Here is a 24,732-nt window from a genome sequence, read left to right as displayed (position 1 = left end):
CAATTATGGGGGTAGATATTAAAGTTGACAAAGTGTCTTGTTAGGAACCTCATAATTAGCAGGATAATTTCCTGAATATAAAAACAGCTGTTTTGCATGCATTAATGATAGAATCATGACATTTGATAAATCAATCCCTAAGAGTGTTAGTAGTAAGTTAAAAAACTAGAGCTAAGAAAGACATGTGTACTCTGTTACATTCCTGGGCTGGCTCATCTGCAGTGCTGCATGCTGCTATGCAGAGGAACTGGGTTTGAATCTCAGGTCAGGTTTTTGTTCCCTGTGCTGGCTGGTTTTGGGGATGCTTTAGAGTTAGCATTTACTGTCCCTGGAGGAGTGAGTCCCACTTACAGGATAAACTTAGGGCCCATAATTGCAGTAGTTTGGAATATGCTTTCATGCAGGGGCCCTGGCTGAGCAATCTAGCTACAGTGACTGGAAAGGTGAATTGGGAGGCAATATAAAATAGGGGACAAATCCCTGGGTAGTTGCAAATGAGGAAAGGACCAATGCATCATAACTCAATAGATGCCGGAACCCCAAAGCAGCGAGAGAAAAATGCTGGGCCAGAAGTACAATTACCAACCCCCCTCCCCCTTCCAAACCCCTCAGCCTTAAACCTTAACAGGTCACTTCAACTTTGTATGTCAGACTATGTCAGTGGGAAAGAGCATTTATTAGGAGACTACTGGTTACAACAACCAGCAGGCTGGCAAAGGGCAGGTGTCAGAAGGGACATAACATTTGTGGGAAGAGGAGTTCAGAAAAAGGAACATGGGGTGGTTTTTTTTTTTTTATTGGACAAGTCAATGGTTGTTCAAACAGTAAAAACAAATGAACGGGCTGGTTGGATAGGCATTGAGAATGCTCTGCTGTTAAGGTGCTTGAACCTGAATTTAGAGTTTACAATAAACATGCACCTGGCTATGAAAAATGGACATTCTGATGAGCTGTTCTCAATTCCAATGATTTCACTGCAGATGGCTGGCACCAGGAGAAGAGGAACGAGCAATGGGTATCCCAACTCAGTCGTATTGGGAGTGATCGCATTACTAGGGAGATCGCTGGCGGAAATCATATGGAATAGCCACAACTAAGGTTGGAAAAAAATGCATGTAATTCAATGATCAGAAGGGGATGGGAGTGAAAGAGGTTATGAAATTTGGAGTCGAACAAAAAGTGATATCCTGTCCCGTGTCTGTTCAGTACTGCGCACGCCCAGTAAAGCTAGAGAAACTAGCCTACTACCAAAAATTGGGAGTTGGGAAGATCTTATAAAAGCTTTCCTAGTTAAGAAGTTGATAGAGAGGTGGGGAAGGCATGATGGGCCTGAAAGGAGCAGAGAGGGCAGTCAGAAAGGAAAGGCTCAGGAGATTTGAGGAGACAATGCACATGGTAGTCAGGGATGATATTAAGGAGGATTTATTTATTGATGGCAGCAATTTTTAGTGATGTTCTGGGGGCCTAAGACAGTGGCCAGTGTGAGGGATGAGGAACAAGGGGAGGTGAAGGTAGTCAGGAACCAATTAAAGATAATGGTACAACAATTAATAAACAAAAAGATCAGAAGGTAGTGATCAGCCCCACTTAGGCTGAAACTGGATGCTCTACCTTGGAGACTCAAATGAACCTAAGCTGCTGTCACCTTCTCCTTGCCATACTTGGGCTGAAATTTGCTGCCTAAAACTCCGTCCGCTATATCTCTGAGGGGATCACACCCCATAATTTGAGAAGATAGTGTTTAGAGTGAAAATTTTAGGTGTAAGAAAATGAGTGAGTGTGACAGGGTGTAACATTGTGATTAAAAGTAAAAAGAGGCTTAGACTAACAAGAGAGATATGATTCTTGTTTAGACAAAGGTAGCTGTTAGGCTAGACGGAAGTGGTTTAACAATGACAAGCACAGCGATCTCTGGGGAGGAAAGTGGCACAACCATTTTGCTGGCAAGTGTTTAAAAACAGGGGAATGTGAGTAAAAAAGTTTGAATGACATCACATGATGGAGCAGAAAGAAGAAGATTGCATTCGGCTAAGTTTTTCTTATTTTTCTCCAAGTATATATGAAAAAAAAATCACCTATATATGAACAATGCTGCAGAGCTCTATCCTGGATGTAGACTTATGGAGCAGGAAAAACATATTTTCAGGTCTGAGGGCAGCAAGAATCGACAAAAGAAGAAAGTTAAGCACTGGAAAACATTTGTTTCATTTTGTTTACTATTTAAAATGTATTTTTTTCCGTTTTGTTTATGCATTTTAGTGCGCACCATAATGCAGAAACAAAATGACATTCTGTTGCTTTCTTTTGTTTGACATTTCTAATGGGAAGTGACACAAAATTAAATTCCTATTGCCACAATTTCCCTCTCATTTAAAAATGACTGTACATCCTGAAAGAAGATGCATCTACATTTGGGTGAGTTGATGTTTGCAGCCTTTGAGAGTGGAGTGTTGGGCGTTAATGGAGAATCGATGGTATCTTCTCATCCCGCAATCTCTAAATATATTTTCTAACATGTCATACATATATACATATCAAAAAAACTACTGGTAAGGGGAAAAAAAGCACAGATGTATGGAGTACATAGGCAATATTGACATCTATGTATGCTGTTAAGTCCCTACCCCACAATTTATCACACAAAATAAGACTTGTATGCTAAAATCTGGAGCCATGGCTGCCCTTTACCCAGTGCCACACCACCAGAGCTTTCCTTGTGCCATAAGGGCATTGGTGCTGTCCTCTGAACCTCCTTGCAGGGCTACACTTCTCCCACAGCTCTGGATATGGGGGCTGTAGACTGTATGTATCCATGTGTGAGAAAGCTCATTAACACTTGAAGCCATTTCTCTGGTTTTTGTACAAAACAGCATGCTGAGAGCAGGAGCTTTATTGTAGTCAATGAAGTTTTGCACATGTAGTCAGGTGAGGTTACCCTCTCTTAATTTGATTCTTTACCACCTACTTCCCTCTGGGTGTACCTTCTGGGGGTAGAAGGCTATGTGATTAAATTTGAGTTGCAGGCACTGCCGGGTCTGGCTCATCCGGCGCACATTTAGCCATACCTAATGGATGGGGAAGAGGAGGTCCTCACTGGCCATAACCATCTTTGCAAGCCTGGCCATATGCCTAGCAGAGAAATTTGACTTCTTCACAGGGTCTGCCATTTTGGAATAGCTCGCCCCGTGTAACCAGAAGTGAGTGCATGTACAATAGGGATGTGAATCGTTTTTTGACGATTTAAAATATCGTCCGATATATTTTAAATCGTCAAAAATCGTTAGGGCCACGATACAATACCAATTCCCCCAATTTATCGTTAAAAAATCGTAAATCGGGGGAAGGGGGAGGGCAGGAAAACCGGCACACTAAAACCCCCTAAAACCCACCCCCGACCCTTTAAATTAAATCCCCCACCCTCCCGAACCCCCCCCCAAATGCTTTAAATTACCTGGGGATCCAGCGGTGGTCCAGAACGGCGGCCGGCCATACGCGTATGGCCGGCGCCATTTTCGGTACGGAAAACGATTCGCGGCAAGAAATCGCTCCTGGAACCCCGCTGGACTCCCAGGAACTTTTGGCCAGCTTGGGGGGGGCCTCCTGACCCCCACAAGACTTGTCAAAAGTCCAGCGGGGGTCCGGAACGACCTCCTGCGTCGAATCGTTTTGGTCTATGGCCGCCGCCATTTTGCGGCGGCCATTTTGCAAAATGGCGCCGGCTGAAGACAACAGGATTCAATTGAGGGGGCCGTTCCGGACCGCCACCGTTCTGGACCACCACTGGATCCCCAGGTAATTTAAAGCATTTGGGGGGGGGTTCGGGAGGGTGGGGGATTTAATTTAAAGGGTCGGGGGTGGGTTTTAGGGGGTTTTAGTGTGCCGGCTCACGATTTTAACGATTTTCACGATAGTTTACACACCCAAACGGCAACAATACGATTCCCTCCCCCTCCCAGCCGAAATCGATTGTTAAGACGATCGAGGACACGATTCACATCTCTAATGTACAATATTACGCACACACCTAAGACACCAGAGTACACATGAAATAGTGCAAATACGTATGTATATACTTTTTGTGTGTGTGGGGGGGGGGGGGGGGGGGGGGGGGGAGTGGAGATATGTGTATTTTAAAACCTACATGGCTGACTCCAAACAGGTTTTAAAATATTTTGGCAAATCTCTGCGGATCCCCAATAAGTACTTACATGGGGCTATGTGGACAGGTTTAAAAGTTAGATTCCCTATGTATTTATGAGCTGTGTTTTATTAACTGTGTGTTTTTTATGCTGTAAGCCTCTCCGGGTGGTCCTTTGTGATGGTAAAGGGGGGGGGGGGAGGGGGAAGATGCAAATAATCCCAAGATTAGATTAGAAGATGGGATGACTAGGATGGGTCAATTGTCAGAGATAAAAAAAAATTCTTTTTCGATATGGCACCTAAAAATTTCATCATAGCCTTGCACTGTACTATTAACCTTCTCTGTATTATCCATTTCCAGATTGAGAGCTATATTAAAGTCTCCACCTAATAGTACATATCCTTCAGAGAAAGCAGAGATTCTGTTAAGAACTGAGCTATAAAATCTATTTGTGCATAAACAGATCCCAGCTTAAATATATGTTTTATAAGTAAAATATTTCTTACCCCCAGACCTTCTCTCTGAAATTCTCCCCTACCCCAGCGTTCTTAACTTGCTCCAAAATGAAAGGAATCTTTTTTTGAAATAAGAATACCCACTCCTCACTGTTTCCCAGTTGAGGAAGCCAGATAAGAGGCTCTAACATATCTACTTTTAAGACAAAATTTTGATTTCTTTTAAAATGTGTTTCCTGTATGAAGACTATGTCTGTTTTCAATTTGGCCATTTCCCTGTAAAGCAATATTCTTTAGACTGGAGAATCCAGTCTCTTTACATTAAGAGATGAACAAATAAATGTGTTTCATGGTTCCATTTATCCCAGTAATAAATGTTATCTGATAGCATTTCTTCTTTCTCCATTATGCACATATTCTCTATCAGTATACACTGTCAGTGACCTTTGATCTGTTATCATAATAGTCAAAATACATTCTCTTGTGCTGTCCATTCTCTTCCAAGAGTGCTAGATAAATGTAAAACAATGAACAAAGATAACAGGCCATTCTATCCCAACCCATAATAATCAGGAGAAATTTCAGAATGGAAATAAATCATCTTCTGTAATTTTTAATCTTAAGAGTAGCCCTGAAGTTGCAGAATCACAAGGTCAGTCTCGAAAGATAGAGGGCCTGATTTTCAAAAGATGTAAAACCTAGTTTTACACACGTAAATAGGCTTTTGAAAATAGCTCAGGGGGTTGTGTGTGTGTAATAGTATATGTGCATCAAATTTCTGTATGGATTTTAATGCATTCAAAAAAGAAGTGTCCTGACTGATGGATTTAGGGCAAGAAATCATTTACACGTTTACTTTCAATATTCAGATGTATGCACATAAATATCAGGGCAGACATTTATACCTGTTGCGGAGCAGTTATAAATGTAAAGCCCATAAGTGTTGCGCTCGGGGGTGGACCCTTGTCCTTGGCAGTGGAGAAATGTCTCCTGGTAGGGACCAGGAGGCAACTGCCCCCAGGGGGTGGAGCATGGAAGGAGACAGAGGCTAGGAAGAGCTTCACCACTGGATGTTGCGATGGAGGAAATCCGGAAGTGGATCCTTAGGCCGACCGACCCGAGGGAACAGTCGGTAGGCAGAACTCCCACTGGGCAATTGGAGCTTCACCTGGAAACCCGTGACTCCTCCAGAGGAGCTGTGGGAGCCCGGGTCGCTAGGACTTAGGAGTCTTCGCCCTGGAAGTCCGAGGTCCCCCCAGGAGGAGCCCGTAGGGACCCGGACCGCTGGGACTTAGGCGAGGACGAAGAAACCCAGGAGTGGAATACGAACCGGAGTCTTGGCAGGCGGCGAGCAAGCCGGAGTCGGGGTCACGAACCGGAGTCGAGGCAGGCTGAAGGCAAGCAGGCGTCGGAGTCACGGACCGGAGTCAAGGCAGGCTGAAGACAAACAGGAGTCGAAGTCACGGACTGGAGTCAAGGCAGGCTGAAGACAAACAGGAGTCGAAGTCACGGACCGGAGTCAAGGCAGGCTGAAGACAAACAGGAGTCGAAGTCACGGACCGGAGTCAAGGCAGGCTGAAGACAAACAGGAGTCGAAGTCACGGACCGGAGTCAAGGCAGGCTGAAGACAAACAGGAGGAACAGGAACGACGGCAACTAGCTCTTCGGGTGAAGGAACCTCGTTGCAAGGCAAGGAAGGCTAGTAACTGCAGGGCTTAAATAGCCCTGCAGCGTCTGACGTCAGGAAAGGAGGAGCCGTGCTTTCCCGCGCTGGGCCCTTTAAGAACAGGGCTCAGCCGCGCACGCGTGCCTAGGGGGCGGGGCTAGCCGCGGGAGGACGCCGGCGGCGAAGAGAGAGCCGGCGCATGGCGCCTGAAGGCCCTGCAGGCCTGCGCGGGGTCGGAGCACAAGGAGGGAGCTGCGCCCGGGGTCCCGAGTCCGCGGATCGTGGCAAGGCCCCGGGACCCGGAGAGGAGGTAAGGGCTCGGGCGCCACCGTGGCGACCGAGACCGCAACAGTACCCCCCCCTCTTACGCCCCCTCCGCCGAGGCCCGGGTTTCCCGGGATTGTCCAGGTGGAATTGAGTTAGCAATGATTTGTCCAAGATGTTCCGAGCTGGTTCCCATGAGTCTTCTTCGGGACCGCACCCCTCCCATGCCAGCAGGTATTCCCAGCGACGGGCGTGGAAGCGAACGTCCAAGACCTCCCGTACCTGATACGTATTCTCCCCAGATGTAGGTGACGATAGTGCGTCCGTGGAAGGATGGTGGAATCGGGAAAGTACCACCGGTTTCAACAAGGAGACGTGGAAAACGTTATGGATGCGGAGTGAAGACGGAAGGCGAAGTCTGTAGGATACTGTTCCTATACGCTCTGCAACTAGAAAAGGCCCGCAGTATCTGGGAGCCAACTTACGAGAACGGTTAGGTAGTTGGAGGTTCCGGGTGCTTAACCACACCTTGGTACCCGGCAGGAAAACTGGCGCTGGACGTCGATGACGATTAGCGAACTGCTGAGACTTTTTCGCTGCAGTGGTCAGTCTGTGTTGAATCCCCTTCCAGAGATGATGCACTTGACGTGCTGCTGTTAAGGCAGCTGGTGATGGAATGGGAATAGGAAGCGGTATCGGAGGCCTTGGGTGTCGACCAAACACAATCTGGAAAGGTGTTTGTCCCGTGACCGCATGGGTATGATTGTTGTAGGCGAACTCTGCCCAAGGCAGAAGAGAAACCCAGTTCCCTTTTCAGAGATGAAACTACGGAGGAAGGTTTTAAGAGTGCGGTTCGTGCGCTCCGTCTGACCATTAGTCTGGGGGTGAAACGCAGTGGACAAATTTAACTGTACCCCAAATTTCTTACAAAGGGCACGCCAGAAACGGGCCGTAAACTGTGGTCCTCTGTCCGATACGATACTCTGTGGTAGTCCATGAGCCCGGAAGATGTGTTGAGTAAACAAGAGCGCGAGTTCAGGCGCAGAGGGCAGCTTAGGCAAGGGTACCAGGTGAATCATTTTTGAAAAGCGGTCTACGGTTACCCAAATCACCGAATTACCTTCCGAGGGTGGCAGATCCACTACAAAGTCCGTGGCTATGTGGGACCATGGTTCCGCGGGAACAGGCAGCGGCTGCAGGAGCCCCCACGGCCGGCCACTAGACGGTTTTTGCCGGGCACATACTGGGCACGAATCCACATATACTCGTACATCTTGACGAATTCGAGGCCACCAGTAATAGCGGTTTAGCAGATCAAGCGTCCTCTCCCTGCCGGCGTGACCCCCCGAGAGGGAGTCGTGGGCCCAGGCTAACACCCTCCTGCGATCTCTGCGGGAAACCACAATTCGTCCTAGAGTGGAAACTGTGGTACTGGCTACCTGGATTCTAGCGGGATCAATGATGTGTTGTGGGAGGTCTTCCTTTCCCTCCTGGATTTCATAACGAGAGAGTGCATCAGCCCGTACATTCTTCGAGGCGGGACGATACTTTAGTATGAAATCAAAACGGTTAAAGAAAAGGGACCAACGTGCTTGTCTGGGATTAAGTCGTTGAGCCTGGTTGAGGAACTCCAGGTTTTTATGATCTGTATAAATCGTGACCGGATGAAGAGAGCCCTCCAACTACTGTCTCCATTCTTCCAGCGCAAGTTTGACAGCCAGCAACTCCTTATCCCCAATGCCGTAATTACACTCGGCTGACGAGAATTTTTTGGAAAAATAGGAGCAGGGTAGGAGATGTCCGGAAGTAGAGGCTTGCGAGAGGACCGCCCCTACAGCAATATTAGAGGCATCGACCTCGACAAAGAATGGCCGCGTGGGATCCGGGTGACGTAAACAAGTATCCCGGAGAAACGCCTCCTTTAATTGTTCAAAAGCCTCACAAGCCCCCTTAGGCCAAAGACGGGTGTTTGCCCCTTTCCGAGTTAGAGCGGTTAAAGGTGCCACCAATCGAGAGTACTGGGGAATAAAGTGTCTATAGAAGTTAGCAAACCCCAAAAAACGTTGCAACGCTTTAAGCCCCTCAGGACGGGGCCACTTCCTGATGGCGGACACTTTACTGGGGTCCATCTGGAAACCAGTAGAGGACACAATATACCCTAGGAAGGGTAACGACTCTTGCTCAAAGAGACATTTTTCAAACTTTGCATACAAATGATGGTCTCGTAAGATCTGGAGTACTTGTCTCACATGTTGCCGATGGGAGGTAAGATCCGGGGAATGTATGAGAACATCGTCCAAATAGACGATCACGCAGGAGTGCAATAATTCTCGCAGAATCTCGTTCATCAAGTGCTGGAATACGGCGGGAGCATTGCACAGTCCAAACGGCATCACTAGGTATTCATAATGGCCGTCCCGGGTGTTGAACGCCGTCTTCCATTCATCCCCGGGACGGATTCGGACCAGGTTGTATGCGCCGCGGAGGTCCAATTTAGTGAAAACTTGGGCCCCTTGGAGTCTATCCAACAATTCCGGAATGAGGGGAAGTGGGTACCGGTTCTTCTTGGTGATAGCATTGAGCCCACGGTAATCTATGCAAGGCCGCAAGGCTCCGTCCTTCTTTGCAACAAAAAAGAAACCTGCTCCCGCGGGAGACTTTGAAGGGCAGATGAAGCCCTTAGCCAGATTCTCGGTGATGTATTCTGACATAGCCCGGGTCTCAGGCTGAGACAACGGGTATACCCGTCCCCGAGGGGGAGTAGTACCCGGGAGCAACTCTATCGCACAGTCAAAAGGTCGGTGTTGCGGTAACAATTCTGCTTTTTCTTTGGAAAAGACATCCAGAAAGTCTGCATACGGGGCCGGTAATACCGGAGTGATGAGAGCCAGCGGAATCCGTTGGAATTTTTTCGCTTGGAGGCAGGATTGGAAACACTCAGAACTCCACTGAGTAATCTGAAAGTCCTTCCAGCGAATCACAGGAGAGTGTTTTTGGAGCCAGGGTAAACCAAGGACCACCGGATGTACAGCTCTCTCCAAAACCAACAACGAAATCTCCTCTGTGTGCAATAAGCCCGTCTGCAAAATCAACGGTAAGGTCTCTGTGGAAATGCACCCAGACAAAGGAGTACCCTGAATAGAGGTTACCCGTAAGGCAGGAGTCCTAGATCGTGTAGGAAGATTCAGCTGTTGCACCAGATCCTTAGTAATGAAGTTGCCTCCTGCCCCGGAGTCGACTAGGGCTTGCGTGAGGAAGGAACCACCGGGATATTCCAAGGTTACCGGTATGGTACATTGAGGAGCAGCGCTAAGGCAGCCTAGGGACACTCCTCCCTTACACCTAGGCGCGGGAGTTTTCCGCCCGTTCCTTACACTGTGCAAGGTAGTGACCCTTACCGCCACAGTACAGGCACAGCCTCAAGTCGCGGCGTCGCTGCCTTTCTTCGGGCGACAATGACGAGCGGCCCAGTTGCATGGGCTCGTCAGAGGAAGTTGCTGGTGAAGGTGCAGTTCCTCGTGACCCCGAATTCGAGATCCTAGGAGTCACGGACGTCAAGTGTCGAAAAGGGCGCCCCTCTTTCGCCCTCTGCTGCAAACGCCGATCAATTCGGCCCGCCAAGTCAATAAGGGAACTCAGGGTCTCCGGCAGATCCCGAGCCGCTAGCTCGTCCTTAATACGACCGGCTAAGCCCTCCAGGAACACGCCCCGAAGAGCTTCATCCTGCCAGCCTACCTCGTGGGCGAGCATGCGGAATTCCAACGCGTAGTCCGCCAAAGTCCGCGTTCCTTGCCGGAGCTGGAGTAACTCTGAGGTAGCGGAAGCCTGTCGTGCTGGCTCATCAAAAGCCGCTTTGAACTCTTCCACAAAACGGTTCAAATCCCCCAGCGCTGGATCATTATTCTCCCACATGGGGGAAGCCCAGTTCAGGGCCCGTCCGTCCAAAAGGGAAAAAATGTACGCCACCTTGGTGCCATCTGTAGGAAACTGGTTAGGCAGTAGTGCAAAGCGCACATAACATTGGTTTAAGAACCCTCGACACGCCTTGGCATCCCCGGCATAGCGAGATGGCGCTGGAAGCTGCGTAGGGGACTGGAGGGTTACCAGTGGTGCTGGAGCGGGTACTGGTACCGGAACAGGTGCGGGCGGCTCGGCATCCATGCGAGCGGCCAGCTGCTCTACTGTTGCAGCCAGGGAGTCCAGGACCTGCTGTTGCTGAACTAACCGCTGGGCCAAACCCGGAATGGCCTGTAGCCCGGCGAGGTCTGCCGGATCCATGGCCTTGCAAACTGTTGCGATGGAGGAAATCCGGAAGTGGATCCTTAGGCCGACCGACCCGAGGGAACAGTCGGTAGGCAGAACTCCCACTGGGCAATTGGAGCTTCACCTGGAAACCCGTGACTCCTCCAGAGGAGCTGTGGGAGCCCGGGTCGCTAGGACTTAGGAGTCTTCGCCCTGGAAGTCCGAGGTCCCCCCAGGAGGAGCCCGTAGGGACCCGGACCACTGGGACTTAGGCGAGGACGAAGAAACCCAGGAGTGGAATACGAACCGGAGTCTTGGCAGGCGGCGAGCAAGCCGGAGTCGGGGTCACGAACCGGAGTCGAGGCAGGCTGAAGGCAAGCAGGCGTCGGAGTCACGGACCGGAGTCAAGGCAGGCTGAAGACAAACAGGAGTCGAAGTCACGGACCGGAGTCAAGGCAGGCTGAAGACAAACAGGAGTCGAAGTCACGGACCGGAGTCAAGGCAGGCTGAAGACAAACAGGAGTCGAAGTCACGGACCGGAGTCAAGGCAGGCTGAAGACAAACAGGAGTCGAAGTCACGGACCGGAGTCAAGGCAGGCTGAAGACAAACAGGAGGAACAGGAACGACGGCAACTAGCTCTTCAGGTGAAGGAACCTCGTTGCAAGGCAAGGAAGGCTAGTAACTGCAGGGCTTAAATAGCCCTGCAGCGTCTGACGTCAGGAAAGGAGGAGCCGTGCTTTCCCGCGCTGGGCCCTTTAAGAACAGGGCTCAGCCGCGCGCGCGTGCCTAGGGGGCGGGGCTAGCCGCGGGAGGACGCCGGCGGCGAAGAGAGAGCCGGCGCATGGCGCCTGAAGGCCCTGCAGGCCCACGCGGGGTCGGAGCAAAAGGAGGGAGCTGCGCCCGGGGTCCCGAGTCCGCGGATCGCGGCAAGGCCCCGGGACCCGGAGAGGAGGTAAGGGCTCGGGCGCCACCGTGGTGACCGAGACCGCAACACTGGAAGCCCGAGGTCCCCCTGTGAGGAGCCCATAGGGACCCGGGCTACTTGGACTTAGGTGAGCCTTGCAGGGTCTCCTGGGAGAGTGGAAGTCTGGTGTGCCCAGAGACAGAAGGGGAGCGCGGTCAGGTTTGAGACTGGAGGTCAGATGGAACAAGGAGGACCAGAAGAGCGTAGGTGACAACAAGGCTAGGAAAGAGCCATAATCTAGAGATGAGGTCAAACAGGCAGAGGTCAGAGTCCAGGAGTCAATTCAAGGAATGGTCAACAAAGCAGAGGTCAGGTACCGGAGGTCAGATTAGGTCATAGGTCAGGATGCAGACAGCAGACAGACGAGTCGAGTAGCAGGCTGGAGACAGGAAGCAGGCAGCAGGCAGGCAGGTCGAGGAACAGACCGGATTCAGAAGGCAGGCAGGCAGGTAAGCAAGCAGACAGGTCAAGTAGCAAACTGAGGTCAGTACCAGAGACACAGTCCGGAGGTACTACCTGGGGAGATGAACAGAAGGACGCTGGAACTAGGAACAAAGCAATCCTGGAACAAATACGGAGACAATCTAGCATAAGCCAACCCAAAGCAGTGCTCAGTCTTCATCCTGCCAGCCACTGGCAGGAACACAGAAGACCAGAACAAGCAGCTGAATAAGGCAGATATGTTACAGTTCCAAACCAATGTAAATGTTCTTGGAATTCTTGAATTGAGAGCTGGGACCCACAAGCTTGGAAACAAGTGTTCTTGGATTTATGGACTGGGACCCACAAACAAGGAATCAATTCTAAGAACCACTAAGAGTGAGACTTGAACCCATGATCTTCAGATCAAGGTTTTTTCATCTTAGGCACTGCACCACATGCCAAGGCAAGAAAATGCAGGCAGAGACTTCCTTATAACAGAGAATCAATCAGGGTGCGCCGCGGAGCTAAGACCCGCCCTTGGCCCTACAAGAGGCCGGGCGGTCCGCAAGCACGCGTGTAGGGGCATGGCCAACAGCACCGAAGAAGCCGAGCTCCGGCGTGAGGCCTGGTGTGCAGTAGAAGGCCCAGTGACCGCCGCCGCGGGACGCCAGGGCCTGGAAGTGCTAGCAGCTGCCGCTAGGGAGGCCGACCCGGGACCTGCCGTGGAACCATGAAGGTTAACAGGCCCGTGCGTGACACGGGTGCGGACAGGGCGCGTAACAATAAGTCTGATAAATTTTCATAGTTTTAATTTTGAAAGAAGACTTATGAGCATTCGTCCACTTTGAAAATTCAGACTAAACTCTGTGATTACTCTCTGCTTACAGAGTTTAGCTGTACATGCACAGCTGTAAAATCACTCTCATAGGGGCTAAGTCACATACATAGTTGCAATCCATGTTCTTCAAGCTCTGTTCAATGGATTCATGTCGGGTGTAAGAACATAAGAACATGCCATACTGGGTCAGACCAAGGGTCCATCAAGCCCAGCATCCTGTTTTCAACAGTGGCCAATCCAGGCCATAAGAACCTGGCAAGTACCCAAAAACTAAGTCTATTCCATGTTACCATTGCTAATGGCAGTGGCTATTCTCTAAGTGAACTTAATAGCAGGTAATGGACTTCTCCTCCAAGAACTTATCCAATTCTTTTTTAAATACAGCTATACTAACTGCACTTACCAAATCCTCTGGCAACAAATTCCAGAGTTTAATTGTGCGTTGAGTAAAAAAGAACTTTCTCCGATTAGTTTTAAATGTGCCCCATGCTAACTTCATGAAGTGCCCCCTAGTCTTTCTACTATCCGAAAGAGTAAATAACCGATTCACATCCACCAGTTCTAGACCTCTCATGATTTTAAATACCTTTATCATATCCCCCCTCAGCCGTCTCTTCTCCAAGCTGAAAAGTCCTAACCTCTTTAGTCTTTCCTCATAGGGGAGCTGTTCCATTCCCCTTATCATTTTGGTAGCCCTTTTCTGTACCTTCGCCATCGCAATTATATCTTTTTTGAGATGCGGCGACCAGAATTGTACACAGTATTCAAGGTGCGGTCTCACAATGGAGCGATACAGAGGCATTATGACATTTTCCGTTTTATTCACCATTCCCTTCCTAATAATTCCCAACATTCTGTTTGCTTTTTTGAATGCCGCAGCACACTAAACTGACAATTTCAATGTGTTATCCACTATGACGCCTAGATCTCTTTCTTGGGTTGTAGCACCTAATATGGAATCTAACATTGTGTAACTATAGCATGGGTTATTTTTCCCTATATGCATCACCTTGCACTTATCCACATTAAAATTCATCTGCCATTTTGATGCCCAATTTTCTAGTCTCACAAGGTCTTCCTGCAATTTATCACAATCTGCTTGTAGCAGGATGATATCTTCCAGAGCCCAAGGCCTTGTCAATCACCAAGTGCACGTAAAAGAATCAGAGGGATGCTTATCTGGTGATCCAGTATAAGGTCTTTACTGAAGCATTTGTGCAATACAATGAATCTGACAAAGAATACACTTTTCCATTGATAAATACGCAATCCAGACATAAATACTTCAATCAGAGACTGCATTCTCTCCTTTATGTTATTAGTCCCTCGTATTCCTTTCTGAAATTTAAGGCCTCCAACAGCTGGTCCAACAGGAATTTATTGATTTATTTATTTGCAAATATTTGATTGTTCTCAAAGCAGATTACAATCACTTTTAATAGACTAGCATGATCATTAGCAATTGCATTAGTTGTAGTATTGTGTGCAGTCATCATTGCATAAATGTCCAGGTATAATGGATGTTAAATTCATTACTCATAGACAGATTGGGGGAAGACCTAGTTGAACAGCCATGTCTTTGCATTTTTTCACAAAAAGTGAGATAGCACAGCTCAAGGTGAATGGGTAGTGATACCTCATTCCAGAATTTGGGAGCATAGCAGGTGAAAACACATTTTTAGGGATATGAATCGTTTTTTGACGATTTAAAAAAATCGTCCAATATTTTTTAAATCGTTAGAGTGCGTGATACAATAGAAATTTCCCCGATTTATCATGAAAAATCGTTAATGGGTTAGAGTCCACTAACGGGAGTTATTTGGGGGGAGGGCCAAAACAATCCCTAAACCCACCCTGACCCTTTAAAACTAAACCCTTACCTTCCCCCACCCTCCCGAACCCCCTCAAACTTTTTATGAGTACCTGGTGGTCCAGTGGAAGCCCTGGGACTGATCTCCTGCTCTCGGGCCATCGGCGCCATTTTGGCTGCCACTAATAAAAATGGCGCCGATGGCCCGATAAAAAAAAAACCCACTGACCCTTTAAAATTGACCCCTTTGCTTCCCCCACCCTCCCGAACCCCCCCAAAAATGTTTTAAAATTACCTTATGGTCCAGTGGGGGCACGGGGAGCGATCTCCCGCTCTCGGGCCGTCGGCTGCCACTAATAAAAATGGCGCCAATGGCCCTTTGCCCTTACCATGTGACAGGGTATCCATGCCATTGGCCAGCCCCTGTCACATGGTAGGAGCACTGGATGGCCGATGCCATCTTTAAAGATGGCGCTGACCATCTTTAAAATGGCCGGCGCCATATGAAACATTATCATGAAAGCTGTCGCCGCTGTTACCACTTCTACTGTTGTCCAGACAGATGTTGTGATCCGGAATGAGGAACTGGTTCTCAGTGTGAAAGATGTCTGCAGATTGACTCCCTCAGGAAACAGGTGGCATATCTCAGGTGGCGAGACTGAGAAGCATAAGGGAGAATGAGGACTACATCGATGAGAAGTAAGAAGAGGGGAAAGTGAAAATGAACCACAAAATGACAGCTGGACCAAAATTACTACAACTACTGGACTCTAAACTAAAAAATCAATTTCCCTTGAGCTGAAGAACCGATAAGCAGCCCTGGAAGTAGAGGAGGAGGAACCAAAACATGCAAACCACAAAGCTGTAGGCTCAATAACCACTGCACCTAGATTAAAGGCTGATGTTTTGTTTCTCTGTGTAAGAGGATTTCTGCTGATGGAGATGTTTCTCCTTTGATTACTTAGTCTGTATCCCGATATCCTTGTGAAATCTAGGGGTGTGCATTTGTTTCCTACGTATTGGTAATCCGCAACGTATAGGGCCATATTCGTTGTATTCATGGGGAAGCGAAACGTATCACGATTCCCCACGAATACAACAAATCTTCGCCGAATTATTTGGCCATCTAAAGGAGCGAATTTAAACACCCTCCCACCCTCCTGACCCTCCCAAGACTTACCAAAACTCCCTGGTGGTCCAGCAGGGGGTCCAGGAGCCATCTCCTGCATTCACGCCCTCGGCTGCCGGTATTTAAAATGGCGCCGATAGCCTTTGACCTTACTATGTCACAGGGGCTACCGGTGCCATTGGTCAGCCCCTGTCACATGGTAGGAGCAATGGATGGTCGGCGCCATCTTGTGCTCCTACCATGTCAAGACCATGTCAGGACCCCCGCTGGACCGCCAGGGAGTTTTGGTAAGTCTTGGGGGGGTGGGGGGGTTGTAGTTAATTCAATTTTAGCAGGGAAACGAATAAGAATTAACGCATGAACATATCGGGGGCCCCCCTTGCCAAATGGAACATATCTGCCCCTTGACAAATACAAATCCCGAATGCAATGTATGGCGTCCCTCTGCACATCCCTAGTGAATTCCTTTGAAGATCTGAAAAATCTTCGGAAATTCAAATAAATTCTATTCTTTTGAAACCAACAAACCTGTGTGGGCATTGAGTTCATGATAAGTCTCCCCTTGGGGCTCCCAGAATTTTTCTGGTCTCCAAGCGGTGATCCCTGGTGAACTAAGACTAATCCTGGCGATGCAGCAGTGTTACTCACCACCTCTAACAGTTTCCAAAGGCGATCCCCCCTGTGGAAATGGGGGGTTACAGAACTGCTTCCCTATTTTTTTACAAGCTGCTCTCTGTGTACACAATATCAATAGTAAGCTTCAAACTGCAGCAAAAAGTAAAGTCAATGAGAAAGTCTCTTAAATCTCCACAAATCCTTATCCCTTTGGAATTGGGCCTAGGATTTCTACAGGAAAAATAGAACTGGAAAACAGCTGCTTTCCCTTAGATTTTCAACACAAAAATCCATAATACCTTTAGGGATCTCTGTCTTACACAGACACAGGAAACCACCATTTCAGAAGCCCAACATGCGGGTGCTGTGGTATAGATGATATGCTCCTCTCTCCAGCTCGAAATGCATAAGCCTTTCCAGCAGCTTTTTTTTTTGCTTTCCATAAGATTATCATATTCAAGCTGTTTAATACTGTTGAGGTGTCAAGAGAAGCAAGCCCTAGCCATAAATTTATATAGCAAGCCCTTTACCAAACAAAACCTCCCTGGATTCATCATGAAACAATTATAGAGCATGCAAGTAGACTAAGTTGCTGTCTGAGAGTCCACTTTAGCGAGAAAATCAGCTTGCACAAAACCACACTGGCACCATAGCACTCAGCTTTCCTGACTGCAGCACCATTCTGCCCCTAGCTCTAATCCTCAGCATTGCCCCATGCCCACTGGTTTTAGATGCTAGCATATTTTCATATGCTTTGTGTACTTAAAAATAGTTTAAACTAAGAAATGTATGAAGAGTGGAAGGAGAAGGAAAAGAGTTAAGCTTGTTGTCACCCCGCTCCCCCAAAGTTTTTTTCTTTTTAATACAGCATCAATCTTTGCTAAGTAATTTATAAAACAATGGAAATATAATCCACTGGTCATCAATCTAACAGAGAAATAATCCCACTATTCTGCAAGGAGGTCTTAAACAGGTCTGTAATAGAAGTCAAATGACTGTGAGCAGAAATGATGGATAACTAACAGAGAAGATAAAGCAAAAACATTTGCAGAATAAAGAAAACAATCCCCTTCCAGAAGGAAATCAATGGCAGTCACCGAAAAACACGCTTTGAAAGTACAACAGTTGGCATACGACCACATTTCTCTCGCTTGCTGGATGTCCTTTTACATGCAAAATGTGGATATGAGACAAACCATTTCGCCTGATTCATGAGCTCATACTGTAGCTTATCTGAAGCTAGATAAACTCTGCAATAAAATGCATTTCCATGACTGGGAAACTGAAATCTGAGAATGCATGCCCATAAGGATACAGAATATAGAGTGACGGGTGCCTGCATCATTTCAGAGTTAGTGTGTACTGACAAGACTCAGCAGAATGATTTATTTTCATACTTGGGGCCTGAGACCTAACAAATTAAAGCATTTTACCTAATGAACTCTGCTTAAGTTGAAAATTAAAGTTGCAACTTTTATTCATTATGGTTTATTGCATGGATGCATAATTTTTAAACTGAATAAAGATGTTTGTCAATCATGTTCAGACTTCTTCCAAATGTCCAGAATATGCATTGTTGATTTTAGACTGTATATATCTCTATACCAGAGGTGGCTAACTTTTGTCCTAAAGAGTTGAAAACTAGTCTGATTGTCAGTTTATCCCTAATGAATATGCATTAGATACATTTATATGCACACTGCCCCAACTGTATGCAACTCCACCTCAGCCATGTTAATTAGAAATGGACCAATTTGCAACCCTCAAGGATTGGAGCGGGATACACTTGCTAGTTTACACTCAGTTGTATAGAAGCCTATGTATTAGCATTTTCCCCATAAATGCAAACAGAAAAAAACAGCCCTTTTAGTGTATCAAGCCAATTATTAGCAAAAAGAATTGGGATAATTGTGTAATTTCATGAAAACGTTAGGCAGCAAATATGTGCATAATTTACACCAATTTTCAAAGTGGACTTATGCACATAAGTCCTCCGAAAATTATCCCCAAAAAACTATCTTTACACTATTACACCTGCTATTTGGTGCACATAGTCTTGTTGAGAGAATTTAAGTGTAAACTTTTTAAAATCAAAAAGCATGTAAGTCGCATCCTCTCCCAGAATCCAGTCCATAATAATGCATTATACGGTGTGGTTGTGAATAATTGTAGACATGTACTGATTGTACAATTTTCTAACGGGCCAATTCTGCGGGTACCAAGTCCCTTTGAAAGTTACCCTCAATAAGGACAATTTACGGTAAGTGGCTAGGTGCAGGGTACTTGGATACTTCTGAACCTGTGCATCTTTTAGCCAATCTTCCAAGTGAACTGGGTAGTTTCTCTTTGAAAATTAACTACAAGTTACATAAGTAAAATAGTATCCACATTGCACCTGCTATGCAGTATTTATGGGCTGACTGTGCAATAGAAAATGCATGCATATATTTGAAAATGAAGAGGTTCATATTCAGAAGGCCAGTTAGTGGACAAGTTATCCAGCTAGAGTTAGCTGGATAATTTGTCCCATATATTCAGCACGATAAATGACCCACTAAATATACCAGCCTAAAATTATCCGGCTACCTATAGCTGGATAACTGAGTACCAACCCGGCTATGTTTGAATACAGCCGAATAGGGTTTTTAGTTATCCGGTGTTAAAAGATATCCAGCTAAGAGGTGCTATCTTCACCCAAGAAAATAGGGTGACATTGTTTTTCCTTGTTTATGTTTATTAAGATTTATAAATTGCCTCTGCACAGTGGACTAGGTGATGTACATTTTCAATCAAACATACAAACATGTATCTCCAAAGACAGAGTTCTTAAATCCAACTACATCTCAGAAAAACCTAACTGAAATCCAACGTGGCACGTTCTTAGATGGAAAAATAGGCGTGTTGGAAAAGAAACATTTTGAGTGCGACTTTAAATGGTTTGGTGCAGTTCGATAACCATAATCCTTCTGGCAAAGAGTTCCAAAAAGCAGGTTTATCTACAGAAAGGCAGCAGTCTCTCATTTCAGCAACCCTTGCCTGTCGAGATAAGGGAACATCAAAAAGTACGCACTGCTACGTTCTCAATGCCTGGGAAGGTCGTAAGAGCCCAGGGGCACTCATTTAAAGGAATTATTTTGTGAATGGTAACTCCAATCTTATATTGAACCAGGAAGCCAATGTAGAGCCATCAACGTAAGCTTACGCTTCCAGTGCCGCCTCTGTCAGTGCAGTTCTGGAGGTGCCGAGAGCAGGGCAGAGGGTAACTCACTCCCAGTTTGCATGAAAAAGGTATCGAGGGGAGATGGGGAAGGTCAGGAGGATGGGGGGCACGTGCCACTAGACTTTCTTGTGGGTAGGTGGGTGAGGGGAAGTGGGAGAGGTTGCCCAATGATATTTCTAAGATATCGGGACAGAATCTGCCTTCCTATGTTGTAAAAAAGTTTTTGGGGAGGAGATTTGAGAAGAACGGCCTAACAGGGCCTTACTATTATGCTTTGGGGTGGGGAGAGAGGGGATTGCCCCACTGATACCCTTTCTTCTTGGGTGAGGACAGCACTGCTTAGCTGCCGGGTATCTTTTCAAGGTATCCAGGTAAATAGCACATCATTCAGTCACACAAGGCCGGATAACTTTGGATCAGAAGCAGTTCTAAAGTTTTCCATCTAACCTAGCAGGATATACCCAATATTTGGCAAGGTTAGCCGGATATTTTTGCACCTCCCTGGAACGCCCTCTGGCTATAATTTAACTAGATAACTATTTATAGCCAGATAAGTGGCTAAATATGTCACATAACATAAATATGATAACATTTAGACCAGTTGTTCCCAACCCTGTCCTGGGGACCCCCCAGCCAGTTGGGTTTTCAGGATATCCACAAGGAATATGAATGAGAGAGAGTTTGCATGTTATTGAGGCAGTGCATGCAAATTTTCTCTCATGCATTTTCATTGTGGATCTCCTGAAAACCTGAGTGGCTGGGGGGACCCCAGAATAGGGTTGCAAACCACTGATTTAGACGGATAACTGGCTTTTGAATATTGACCTCTAAATTATCCCTTCCCCTATTGAAATATGCCTCCCAGAATGCTAATTGTTTTCAACTGCTAAGTATAGCCAGATTGTGAAATAATGAAGCTATATTAAATTGTTTCTGTGTAACCCTGGCTAGGTCACTAGGAAGGATTTCTAGAGGGTTCCTACTCTCTAGATTGGTAATTTTGATACCAGCACATGGATTCACATGTACGCATGTATGCCAGCTCATACCAAAAGACACAACCATATTATATCATATGTGCGTATAAGTGTACATGGTATAAAAAAGGCTGTACACGCATATATGTGCACAACATTTTATATGTGTGAACCCTGGTGGACTAAATCCCATTCCAGGGATGCAGCAGTAAATACTCACTACCTCTGCAGTCTCTGAAGGCGATCCCTGCAGAAAGGGGGGGGGGGGGTTACAGATATATATTTTGTATTTAAATTTCACCTTCTGTAACACTGAAAGTAGGTTATATTTAGCCACTGTGCCTGGTAAAATGTTCTAAACCTGTGGTTGGACACAGATCCTTTTGAAAACTGACCTTCATATGTCACATTTTTAAATACTTTTTTGGAAGATGCTTAATTTAGGTCCAACAGCAAACTAATCAAAATTATGATATTCTATGCTTGTCTATTAATATTATATTCAGTAAAATAAATATAGTAAAATAGCTTTCGATTAATTAGAAATTGGGCTGTAAAAAAAACATTTTCTCAATATATAGTAATGATATTTTAACCACCTAGCAAGAAAGGGTTTTGTGGATTTCAACTCTTACTCAAGAATGGTCTATTAACAATGAGGCACCAAATCTGGACATACTTTTTCAATTTTTTCAATTTCATTTTCAACTTTCTTAATCAAAAAAAATCTCCAAGTGAGATACAGTAGAATTTAAAATAATGTTAAATAACTGCGTGAAACATTAAAATATAATAAACCAATAATGATAAAAATAATATAAAAGTACAATATTATGTAAGGGGACCCACAAATTTGCTCTTTACTGGAATAGTTGTCTTTAGCTGTAATGGCCGCACAGGTCTAAACAAACCTGGTGGGCCAATAGGTAGGTTCAGGGGTCTCAATAGACCCTTCCCCTGTTAGTGAGGTTGGTATAGGTAGGAACAAAGTAGGACGTTTGTCGCTCCCCATTGTGAAATGCCATAGGTTTGATAAAACTGCTGTGTCTATGTGACACAGATTCAAAGGGAACAGGAGTCCAGAGCTGAAAGGAGTCCAGAATCAGCTTTTATCAGCCAAGGGCTGAAGCAGCATCTTGAGGAAGGCACTTGGAAGGGTCTTCCCCTCCATGGGAAAATATCAGGGGTGGGTTCTCTCACCACTGAGAGATGCCTGAAGGAGAACAAATTCCTGTTCACGTTGAGTACTCTGGTTTTACCGGAAAGAAGGAATCTTGAGGTTTTAAAGTAGCAAACACCTGGGAGTTTGGTGTGTGAAGTCAAGAGGTCTTGGGAAGAAGAGATTAAGTCAATGTATCTCATCTTGTCCTGAGATCAACTTGGAGGAGTGCATGCCAGAAAACATTAGTACTTGCTAGGAGTTTGCATGAGGAAGCACTTCCCAGCTGAGGAAGGATCCTGTTAGAGTTCCTGTCTGAAAGAAGTCAGCCAGAAGCTCAACAGTGTTAGCACAGTGTCTGAGGAAAATAAAGGAGAGCTGCCATATAGAACAGGTACAAAGGAGACTCAAGGGAGGAAGGTGCTTTCCTCAAGAGCTTACTTGCCTGGTAGTGCAGTGGCTTGCAGTGAAAGAGACTGAGATTCATTTTTCAGTAATTTTTTTTGGACTTTGCTATGCTGTATGGCACACTAGCCTATGGTGTATCCTTGTTTGGACTTTTCTTACCTGCCAGTAAAGAATTTTGGTTTTTAAATGCCAGCTGTGATATCCATGCGTTTGACTGGGCTGATAAGCAGAGGAGCTCCAGAGAGGAGAAACCCTAACAGCCTTCAAAGAGAGATTTCATTGCCCCCTGTGCGGAAACCCTGGGAGCCTGGTCTAGGCTGTAAGCCCTCCCATGAGCCCATGTGTTCAGGACCGCATTGGAACAGGGCTTACAATTATCAAAATACGAAAGTCTCACCGCTACTGCCACCTACTTCATATTTCCTATTACAAATTTTTTCACCAATCCTCCTGTCCTCCTAGAAATGGCAAAGCATAGATTAGGGTGGCTGACCAAACACCATAAGACCAATCTTGTCTGCTCAGTTTTATTCCTGGTGCAATGCACAACAGATCCCAGTTGATCTCTAACTTTGCAACTTGGAATTCTCTGTGCTCATCCCATGCAATCTTGAATGCCTTTGCAGTTTTGGGAGGTAATTCTGCAACAACATGCACAAGTTAGCTAGCAACTAGGCACAATGTTGAAAGTGAACTGGTGCGTGGAGTCCGCTTTGATAGTACCTGAATGTAATCTGCTTTGTCAGTGCCTGAAAGGCAAAATCTAAATCCAATAAATAAATAAATGGTGTGGGCACAATTACACCTGCTATTTGGGGCACGTAGTTTTGCTGAAATAATTTACGTGCATAGTTTTTATAATAAAAAGTTTGCAAATAAGTCTGAATCCCACCCGTACTGTAGCCCCTGGAACCCCTCTCCCCTATGTGTATAAATATTCATGCATACAGTCTGTATGCATGTAATTTTTTTCATATATTGGTTGTGCAATTTGGTATAGGGCCATTTCTGTGGGTAAAGCACTACTTTACTCACAGAAGTCCCTTTGAATATGCTTCTCCTTCTGCACACTACTTCCTCTATGAGGCCATTTTTTGCATTTCCCACTCTTTCTGAGAAGAAATATTTTCTGATGCTGCTGAATCTACTTCCTTAGATCCTTATGCATTGACTTATTTTAGAGCAGTCTCTTCATTTTTGTTTTGAGCCATTATGCTGCTCAGGGTGCTTTTCATCCTCCTCTAGCTCCTCCCCCCTGATATTTTGTATTGTTAAGGGTTCTGGAATCCTGTCATGTATATTTCTGAGTGGCGAAAAAACCCTTTTCTAGCCCTCTGCATTTAATATAATTTTGGGTTGAAGTCATAGAAATCTATGAGATAATTAAAGAATGAAAGATGAATTATAAATAAATGCGGTGGCATGTATAATTCTGAATTTTCTGACTTCTATTTTTTTTATGTCATAACCAAAATCTGTTCTATGGAATATATTTTGTTTTTAAAGGTGGTGAATCCCTTATTAAAACCACATCCCAAACTTAAAAAAAAACCTTCCCTGGATCCTCATTTCAGTGATGTATACAAAATTACTGCTTTATAGGTATTCGTGAATGCCTATGTGTGGTTATGAAAAGGATCAACAGAGTGGCACCTTCACCTAGTAAGACTCAAGGGAGGGAGTAGCTTTCATGAATTTGAAATATTAATGTCTCCTCAGAAATAAAGCAGATATCAAAACAAGAGTGAGATCTGGATTCTTTTTTAATCGTTAAAAGGATTAAATAATGTCTCTCTCTATATAATCATAAACCTCTGTAGATTACTGGCTAATAATCTGTTAAATTCTTTCTCTGCGAGATTAATAGCACAATGGCTTGAAATTCCAATTCATGGAACCACTAGTGCATGCATAAGTTAATTAGAGTTTGGGTAGGAAATAGCAGAAAAAAAATTTGTTAGCATTCTTATGAAAGGGATGCATTGAACAGATGACCTCTAGATATGAGATAATAATTGTTTGTGTTATGACCCTAAGACTGTCAAAAATGTTGGCAGGATAGGAAATTCTCTCACTGTTTATATACCCCATTAATCTATCCTAATGTCTACATTAGCCTATAGAACATTCACACCATCTCTCTAAGCATGTTCTAAACTTCTGTGTTTCTTGCAATCACAAACTTTACACATTCTCTATCTCACTTGCTTGGTCCTAGCTCGTTTGCATTCTACACACTGGCTATAAGTATGAAAACTCACATCCAAATATCAAACTCTCATCTTCTCAAATGCACTGCACACATCTATAGAACTATGCATCTCTCCAGGACCATAGGGAGATCTGAAGATACAGACATTATGGTCAGCCTGCAAAGCTACTTTTAGCAAGTATGAATCACTCCCACTGACAATTTTAAG

The sequence above is a fragment of the Rhinatrema bivittatum genome, chromosome 2, assembly GCF_901001135.1.
Source record: "Rhinatrema bivittatum chromosome 2, aRhiBiv1.1, whole genome shotgun sequence".
Taxonomy (NCBI): Eukaryota; Metazoa; Chordata; class Amphibia; order Gymnophiona; family Rhinatrematidae; genus Rhinatrema; species Rhinatrema bivittatum.
Note: the sequence above shows the minus strand (reverse complement) of the source record.